The sequence below is a fragment of the Amphiura filiformis genome, chromosome 6 (assembly GCF_039555335.1).
Source record: "Amphiura filiformis chromosome 6, Afil_fr2py, whole genome shotgun sequence".
Taxonomy (NCBI): Eukaryota; Metazoa; Echinodermata; class Ophiuroidea; order Amphilepidida; family Amphiuridae; genus Amphiura; species Amphiura filiformis.
The window spans coordinates 38,189,156-38,199,121 of NC_092633.1; the positions used below are offsets into that span (position 1 = coordinate 38,189,156).

A 9,966-nucleotide genomic window follows, 5' to 3' on the forward strand; every position below is an offset into this window, starting at 1 on the left:
TTGATTTAAATTGGTTAGATATCTAGGTGAATGAAACACTATATGCCGTACCACACTTATACATTACAATTTGTGCCACTATTTTATAACATATTGATCCCAATTATATCAAGTGATACGTACCTGCAATATAATCCCTCTTTTTAAAAATCTTTTTATTAAAAAAAATCTTTGGTAACCTTTGATTGGTCAGTGTGGTGTTGTTTATGAATTAATTCCTAGGAATATGGAACGCAGTGGGAATTACCAATGTTGAACATTGTCAAATAAATTCAGAATAAATGGGGAGATTTATGAAAAACGTTTGCATTCATTAAGGCTTGTCAATATAGTATTTGGTGTGTGACTCCTGTGAAAGTGTTCGTAACTGTGCTTGGTAAAAGGGTTCAAACATGTTCAAGCAGATCTTGGACCATTATGTTGTCAATTGTACGTCTAACTACAAATTTTCCTGAACTTATAAACCATGATGACATTTTCTTGATGACAATTTGTGACAATGTTGCTTGTCAATAGCAGTTATATAATTATAACTACTACCTTTTGCATTTTAAGCTATTGTTGCCCTTTGAAATTGTAGCAGACAATATTCACAATGTCCTGTTATACACAAAGAGCTGAAAACTAAAGTGTGCTGTTTATAGTTTGGACCTTGCTCCAGCAAATTGCTTAAGCCCGATAAAGGCAGGTTTAAATAAGCTTTTTATAACTATCCACTTATATATGGAAAGAAGGATTAAGTGAGAAACAGATTTGATAAAATATGGACTAAACTAAAGAACGTCACTACAGTGAACAGTTTACTTTCTACCTTTCGGTCAAGAGAGTGAAAATTCTTAATCCAATCTTGACTGTCACGTTTTGTGCTGCTGCGGGTTATCTGCCCTTTTGCTCATCAATTAGAATACTGGTAGGAATGGTATCAATAAAACAACCAAACATAGCAACAGCTTTGTTCTGAAGTTTTGTTACATACAAAGGGAAATTTAAAGGGAAATATGTGGAACAAAAATATCACTTTACATTTTTATAATATGCATATTACGTGAACTGTTTTCGACTTATCATTATTATTTAACTGTGCTTAAATTCCCATCATGGTAATATTGTTATTTTTATTTATTCCTCGTAATTTAAACATACTTGAGTAAAATCGGTTTGAATGCGTATTATAAATAACAATCATTGTAACATTGCACGACCTTTGGCTATAGAAAAATCTTGTCTACAGCTTATTACAATATAACGCTTCTTAATTTAAATTGGTTAGATATCTAGGTGAATTAACACTTGTTTATTTGTTTGTTTACCCAGGTTGGTCCGTAAGGGACACATACTAATACATGGACCGTTCCAAGCTCATACAATAAAAATGCACAAGCCTGGACAGCCAGTGTAGGCTAATAAGATGCATGCTGGCCCAGATAGCTTTGATAAACAAAGCAAGAAATGGAAGAATATGCAAGGAAAAGGAGAAAGGAGAAAAGCCACTCCCAAGCGCATTTGTACAATTTTACTCGTAGCCCTTTATACTTCGTGAGAAAGGAAATTGGAATTCCAATCTCAAGTCCCGATGCAAAGTCTTAATGCCATACCATACTCATACATTACAATTTGTGATATTTTGTAACATATTTATCCCAATTATATCAAGTGATATGTACCTGCAATATAATCCCTCTTTAAAAAAATATTTTTATTAAAAAAATCATTGGTAACTTTTTGGTTGGTCAGTGTGGTGTTGTTTATGGATTAATTCCTGGTAATATGGAACGCAGTGGGAATTACCATTTTATGAAAAACATTTGCAATAATGGGGAGTTTTATTAAAAACATTTGCATACATTAAGGTTTGTCTATATAGTATTTGGTATGTGACTCTTGTGATAGTGTTCGCAACTATTCTTGGTAACAGAGTACAAACATGTTCAAGCAGATCTTGGACCATTACCTAGACCACTATGTTGTCAATTGTACGTCTAACTACTAATTTAGTTGAACTTATAAACCATGATGACATTTTCTTGATGACAATTTGTGACAATGTTGCTTGTCAACAGCAGTTATATATAACTATTACCTTTTGTGTTTTAAGCTATTGTTGCCCTTTGAAATTGGAGCAGACAATATTCACAATATCCTGTCTTGTTACGTAAAGAGCGGGACAAAGCAAAGTGAGCTGTGTATAGTTTGGACCTTGCTCCAACAAATTGCTTAAGCCCGATAAAGGCAGGCTTAAAAGACGCTTTTTATAACTATCCAGTTATATATGGAAAGAAGGATTAAGTCAGAAACAGATTTGAAGAAATATAAACTAAACTAAAGAACGTCACTAAAGTGTATACCGTAGTTTACTTTCATCCTTTGGGCCACGCGAGAGAAAATTCTTAATCCAATCTTGACTGTCACGTTTTGCTCTTGGTCATCTTCCCTTTTACTCATCGTGTATCACAACCAGGATGCTGTAAGAATTTGCCTCAAGACCGTCCTATTTGTCCACAATTTTAATTTGAACAAAATCCGTGAATCTATTACTATAAAATGACAAAATGACCGTTCACATATAATTTGATCATCGATACCTCACAAGTACCTTTTGCTTGTAGTATATTATGCTCGTGGTTTTAATAATGCAAACTAGCTGTCAAGATGTATCGAGTTATATCATCGTTAATTTAGCCACATGTCTCTAAAAGCCAAACAACGCTTCACATAACAGAGTATCCATAATACGTCTAACGATTTTTCCCCACAATTCGTCCCCTGCTTTCTTTCCCGACCCCAAAGAGCGACATACTCAGTACCAATCAAACTCGGCAATCAAAATTACAACAAAAAAGATCAAAATACATTTGTCGGAGATTGTTATAGTTTTATTTAAAGATATAACTTTTTGATAGGTAGTCAATGAACTTAAATGTTTGAATAACGCTTTCCTTTTTATTTAATGAAAGTTGCCACAAATTGATTTTGAACATGATTTGTTTGATAATTTCTTTGTACATCTGAGAATGACCGGAGGGTCTGCGTAGATTCATGATGAAAACGCTAGAATTACTGGTAGTGGTATCATTTTACTCGAATCAAAATATGTAAACAATCCGTATATTCTACACTTTCCCTCTTTGCGGTATAATACTTCTGCATTTTTGAATAAGATCTCTTGACTACATTATTCATTTTTGTTAAATTTCATATTGCAAACCATTAAAGACAACTATGAGTTACAGAATGAATACTTATATGTTCAGTCATTTAATAGTTTAAATGCTTATTAAGTGATCCAAGCGAAAATGTGAAAAATAATATTTTATTTATATTTTTTATGTGAAGTAAAGTCATTAAAATTGTCAGGAATTTTTGAAAATGAAAACTTTGGCAAAAAAAACGAGGTAAACAGCAGTATTGACTAAGTTAAATCCCCATTCAAATGCATATGTATCTAATTTCTCTAATCTACTTATTTTGTCTTTAATGGGTTTTGGTCTAACCACTGACAGGCTATGTTAGCACATCTATGGCACTAACAAATGTAATAAAATATGAATTTTCATTTTCATCTCCAGATGAGCAAATCACTGAATAGATATTCAATATAGCAATTATATACTTTGCTTTCTCTACAGCAAATACGGGTGTCGTATTGATTTCGCTTCAAAGTTCAAAGCAACCTGTTAAAAGTTTGTTTTCTCAACTTGCGCTCAAAGTAAATATGTTAGAATCTTCGTAACGATGGTCGAACAATTACATTGAGGCGTTTGGCCCTTTGTTTAAGCGTTTTACGGCGTCTGGAAGAAAATCTGGAGGAGTATTATAGTGGTAGCATCTACATCCCCTTTTGTTAGACGAAGAGTATAAATTTAGCTCAAATGTGGGCACTTTTACTGTTCATCATAGTTTATCAAAGATTTGAGAGAAAATGTGGCTCACATAATCATGACAATGGCAATGGTTATATTCTTTAATCCTCTTTCTTAACAGTTGATACACAGCTGCAATATCAGTCATGTTTCTTTTCACTTGCAGTTCGAAGGAAGTTGAATATGATCAGCTAAACAACAAACCCAGCAAACCCAGCAAACACAAAACGTTTTCGACATCATTCGCAAAAGGTTATAAAAGGTTGTCAGAAAACGTTTAAATGTCGGGTTATATAAAGGTTATAAAACGTTTTAATAACATTCCAAAAACATTCTTGAAAACTTGATACAAAACATTGTAAACAGAATGTTATTTTGGGGTTGAAAAAATATTTTGCAAAAAATGTTTGCCCAAAATATTTTCAATAACGTTTTAAAAACGTTTTCATGACCTTTATACAACCCGACATTTAAATGTTATTAAAAGGTTTTGAAAAAACCATTTTAAGAACATTTCTGTGTTTGCTGGGTTCAAATATTTTAACATAATGTTATTTAAGTATTGACACAATATTTGGCAAAAACGTTTGCAAAAATAGTTTACAATAACATTTTTGAAAACATTTAAAAATATTGTTGTAGTGTGTTTTCATACAAAACGTTTTAAAACGTTATCATGACCTTTATATAACCCGACATTTTAATGTTATTAAAACGTTTTTACCTAAACCAAAATCCAAAATATAACTTATTTAAAATGTTTTTAAAACGTTTTTGTGTTTGCTGGGAATGCCCACATTTGGATTAATAACTATGATCTTTGAAAGTAAAAAAAAAGATAAATCCGCAACTTGGCCATTGAATGCAAAAATATTATTCAACAGTTTCTGATCTACGAATATCTAGATTAAGCTTGCAAAGCATAATACCGTAGATGAAAAAAATAAGCACAATATTCTAAATCATATCTGTAGCTTCTATAGCGACAAGAATGATATATAAGAATGACAGATATTATTATGTTATTATAAATCCAGAGAAGATGAGACTCAATGAATAAAAAATACACCAGTTGTCTCACAAAATGAACATCCGCATTTCTTAATAAACGTTATAAAGCTGCTTTTATGCTTTAACATGTTTGAAGTGTCGTTTGATTGCGGATTTAAAATAGTAATTTGATATGATCAGAACACATTTTCATACATGTTTTTACCATTATCTTTTAATTAAGATTTAGTGGTGCGATGGGTCAAATATTCCGTAAGGGTAATTATTGGTAAGGGTTTAGTTTCTGGAGGGTTGGTTATATTTTCATTTTTTCACTTTTTCCTTTAAAGACAAGTTGAAATAAACATGTTAAGGGTAGACAAGGTACTGTTGGTCGAAGCAGCCAAAAAATATCAATTTTCATTATGTAAATCAATATATTATTGACAAATAACACTTTGATGTTTTGCAAAAGTTCATTCTACAAACCATATACTTTCAAACCTTGCTTGATTTATCGTTGTTAACGAGTTATGTACGTTTATGTAAGTGTTACAAAAGTATATCTGTGATATTTGAATTCTTCTACACACTCGCTATGAAATGAGCAATGCGATTTTTGCCAAAGCTGACTACCATTCGCAAGATGCTGTGAACTACCAGATCGCAACACTTTATAATAGTGTCAAACCTTAAGGTGGAACTCAATACTGGTGGGTTGTTTAACACAGTTTTACTATTTGACTGCACGATTTAAAATGATCTAAGCTACGTGCAACAACAATGAAGAAGGTATGACCCTAACTAAAGTCACAGCTAGTCGATTCCTATCATTACGCTTAGACTCATCACATTCACCTGCTATAATAATGATTGGATTTGAACACTCGAGATTAAAATCAATTTCCAGCGCAGTCGCTTCAAGCGAGTTTAGATCTGGCTCATACTCCTAGTTGCTAGCTTGTTGTGACGTTTTGGCAGAAACTATTTGGCAACAAAAAAGTATAAATCGGTGACAGATATATTATTTTCTTTCCTGTCCTCGTTGTTAAATGTTATTTCTAAATAATCTGTTTAGACTCAGTTTGCCGCTGATATTTACCAACTAATTCTTCATCAATCTACTGTATAATTGGGCTTTGGATATTCATTACCAGTATTGTAGTTTTATTTGACTCGAAATTATTTATCCAGGTTTATTACAGGTTTGGACGGTTTTGGTTGGTTGTTGTGTAATGAATAAATGATAATAATAATTTCGGATTTAGAGGAGAGTTGAACATTTTTCTAACGAAAACTAAACTAAACTAACGAAATGAATGAATAAATAGATAGATAAATAATAAACTAGAAACGAAAGAAAGAAAGAAACAAACAAACAAAAACCAATGAAAGAAAGAAACATAGAAAGAAAGAAAGAAAAAAAGAGAAAAAAAGAAAGAAAGAAAGAAAGAAAGAAAGAAAGAAAGAGAAATAAATAGATAAAGAAGAACGAGAAAGAAAGCGTCCAAATGTTGCTATTAAATGTGCACCAGATCATAAAATCATAAAATGCGGCTCCCATTCATGAACATCATCGATTCAAATGAATATCACACAACATTAATCTTCAGTGCTTAGCAAAATAGTGCTTACAATATTATATTATAGATAAATGACCTATATCAGCGATTACCATTTACAAAATTGACAACATTTAACGCTTCTGAACACGGCAAATGCAATTCCTCAGGTTTCATGGTCTACCGCATATATAATTAATTCATAAGCAACAGGTTATATTGCTTTCAAATTTATTGTCTACTTGAAAAGTAAAAACCGTAGCTCAAGTACTGCTTATGTTTTGTACATATTGTTTAACTTTAACTCATGAAGTGAATATTTACTTTTGATTTTATTACAAACTTGATTACTACGAGAAGACGTTATCAAATTGCTTATTAAGATTGAAGAAGTCACTTTTATATAGTATATAGTGTAAGGCTTATATAGCTATTTTCATAGCCCCTGAATTTGCTAGTAAAATGAGTTAAAAATGTAAACTTATCTGCGTTCACGTGAAATATTACTCCGGATATCGTAATCCAAAATGCGAATGGCAAATTTCCTCAAAGATGTAAGAAATGTAAGAAGATTTATTCTATCCATTAAATGGGTTAATTGCTGACGATAATTATATTAAACGAGAAATAACGATTTCGTTGCTGTCTAGAGCCCCGTCGCATGTAAAGACGACATTCATTATACTAACTGGGTTTCTTATTAGGTGCTTTTTAATATTCAAGTTAATCAATTTTGCACGTTTCTTGCATTTTCCTAAACACTTCTGAGTAAGTAGTACTTTGCTATTTTGCTATTTTATTATTCAGTAAGTAAATCTATTCCTCTATGATCACGTCTAATGGTGTGCGATCCGTTTGGTGTGACTGATGTAGTGTGTGACCTTCGGGTGCTAATGCGTCGAAATAAGCTACAGATATCTTAATTACGTGGCAATCGTAGTATCGTTAAAGTATTCGATTTCATAAATCAAAATGGCCTTGAGATATTTAGAATTGAGTAGATTAACAGTAGTTACTTAGTTTTCATGTAAGTGTAGTTTTCGATTCGACTTCTGAGTATCGATGGATGGTTGTAATTAATTGGTCCACTTATATCAAGTGGCGGTACCAATTACCCCATTTGATATTATGTAAAGATTTTCAAGAATAGAATAGTTAATCTGAGTGTATCACTTTTGAAAAGTGCCGTAAGGTATGATTTGAGCTAAAAATAATTGTACTCACCAGTCTTGAAAAGCAATGTCGAAGGATTACATAAAAAACATTCATGCATCCATTATAGTGCAAAGCTATACCAAAATGACAAGGGAACCTTTGAAAAAAAATGACTAAGACATCTAAAAGTATGCCATTTCCATATTTTAATTTGTACGCATTTGTATCTTTGATACACTGTGATATAGCTTGTACTTAAAGACCCATTCAGTGATCCCAGCGCAAGTGTGAAAAAATTAAAATTGTTTATAAATTGCTTAAAAGTGAAGAATAAGTCATTCAAATTGTCATTTGGTATTTTTGAAATGACAAATTTGGCAAAAAACGAAGAAAACAGCAATACTGACGAAGTTGAAGCCCCATTCAAATACATTTATCTAATTTAGATACTGTCAGTATCTAAATTACGGCTTTCGGTTGAACTACTCGCAGGCTATGTTAGCACATCCATGACAATGACAAAGGTACCAACATCTGAATTTTGATGATTTTTACGATCGTCCGGATGAGCAAATCACTGAATGGGCCTTTAATAGTATTAGTTATCTTAAAACCAACTGATCAAGAACTGATGAACACGGCTATATAATATTGTACGGTAATTATATGAAACCTGAATAATGCGAAATTAGATTATTTAGCTATTAACCAATGAACTAACATTATTCAGTTCTACTGAATGATAAATTTTCGTTTTTATTTATTTGCGTTTTTTTTATATCTAAGTTTGTGCATGAAACACCACCTTGACCTGCAAATGATATATCAATACTAAAGTTAATATGTATGACTTTGATGAGTTGGAAAATCGAACTTTTACACTGTATTAATGCTGCTTGGTGAACGAACAGTTACTTCCATTACCACACACGTCGGAACAGGCAGGTGACTGATATGCATGGCAGGGTTGAACTATTCCAATTTTTATCATATCTGATGATAATTTTCGTTAGTTACTACAATACATTGGGAGCAATGTGTTTAGAAATTGTCTTATATTTTGGGTGAAGCAATTATTATGTTTGATAAAGAATAATAGATGAATTGTTGGAACGAGTAGAACAAGTGACACGGGCAAAAAGTAGTGCAAAAGCTTGTCATCCTCTTTGGAACGACAATGAAAATGTCCTATAGATGTACTAATGGATTGATAAATGTACTATAGATTGCCAGAATATTGAAACGAAATATGAAAATCGATCTACGTCTAATTGCAATTCATTTTTCGGTAACGATTCTAAAATAAACAAAAGAGTACTACAAGGAGTGGAACGTGGCGTTGTGAAGCCTTCAATGTGACCAACATGTTAAACCCAATAATTATTCAAAATATGAAAGCACATTGAGCCAAACATTAATTTTGACATTCATTCCGATACTCACTGACCCATGTACGAAAATGTGATAAAGAACCAGCAACAAAATCTGCAACAATTACCACCTAAGATATGACTACCTTTTGTTTTATTGGACGTACCTTAGTTCCGCGTTCGTCACCTGGCCGCCAAGCCTCTTAGTTCCAATTTGATATTAATGTCCACACAGTGCTCTTCAGTCGTGTGTGTGCTCGCAATCGAAATAATAAAAGACACACACACAATAGTATCCAAAAAAAAAAGGAAAAAAATAATCACTTGTTGGTGTTTAGTCCCAAACCATGCGCGGCGTCTTGGGAGTGTGCACTGCCACTTGAAGCAACCATACACTGATGCAACTGATGTTAGCACTCAATCACTGGATTACGTTATGCCCAGCGCATTCAACGTCCAAATGACTTTTGCTATAAAATACCATTAGGCATGAGGTTTTGGATAACTTGGATGCTTGTGGTTGGATTAAGTTGGGCATGGGGGCGGCGTATAATATGATGGATTGAAAGCCGTTACTCAAAATGGTCAATCATGCTGCTGAAACTGGCATGCCAAATACGAGTATTATATACTCAGACTTTTCTATCGTGAAAATTGAATGAGCGCCCTCTTTGAGTGTCTTTTTTTGTCTGTAAAATTCCAATATCATCCAAAATGGTATTGCATTAAACGGTGACGTAAAGCATTGTAAATCTTGAGTTAATATTATTTGAACCAGTTTGTTCATGTTATTAGTGTCTAAGTATAACCTCGGATGAAAATAGAATTTGACAGCTGAGAGACGGGGTGGGGTGACGTTTATTTTTAACATCTAAGTCAACATGTTTTATTTAATACTGGACAAGTTTTGAGCACACCAAAATGAGTCAAGGCAAGCAACTAATAGCAAGTGCAATTGTATGTGTAATGTTGCGTAAAGGAAGCTGATAGGATATAAGCCCACGGGGTGCGCACCTTACACCACAAGGA

At 32.8% G+C, this 9,966-nt stretch overlaps 1 protein-coding gene across 1 annotated transcript in view; it reads right to left on the reverse strand.

Annotated features, from left to right (window-relative positions):
* LOC140155391 (uncharacterized) overlaps positions 1-9,537 on the reverse strand; it is a 105,429-nt gene extending 95,892 nt beyond the window's left edge. The window contains exon 1 of the mRNA XM_072178220.1: positions 9,105-9,537. The gene's annotated coding sequence lies outside the window, so the exon portion shown is untranslated. The remainder of the gene's footprint in view (positions 1-9,104) is intronic.
* Positions 9,538-9,966: the final 429 nt, after the last annotated feature.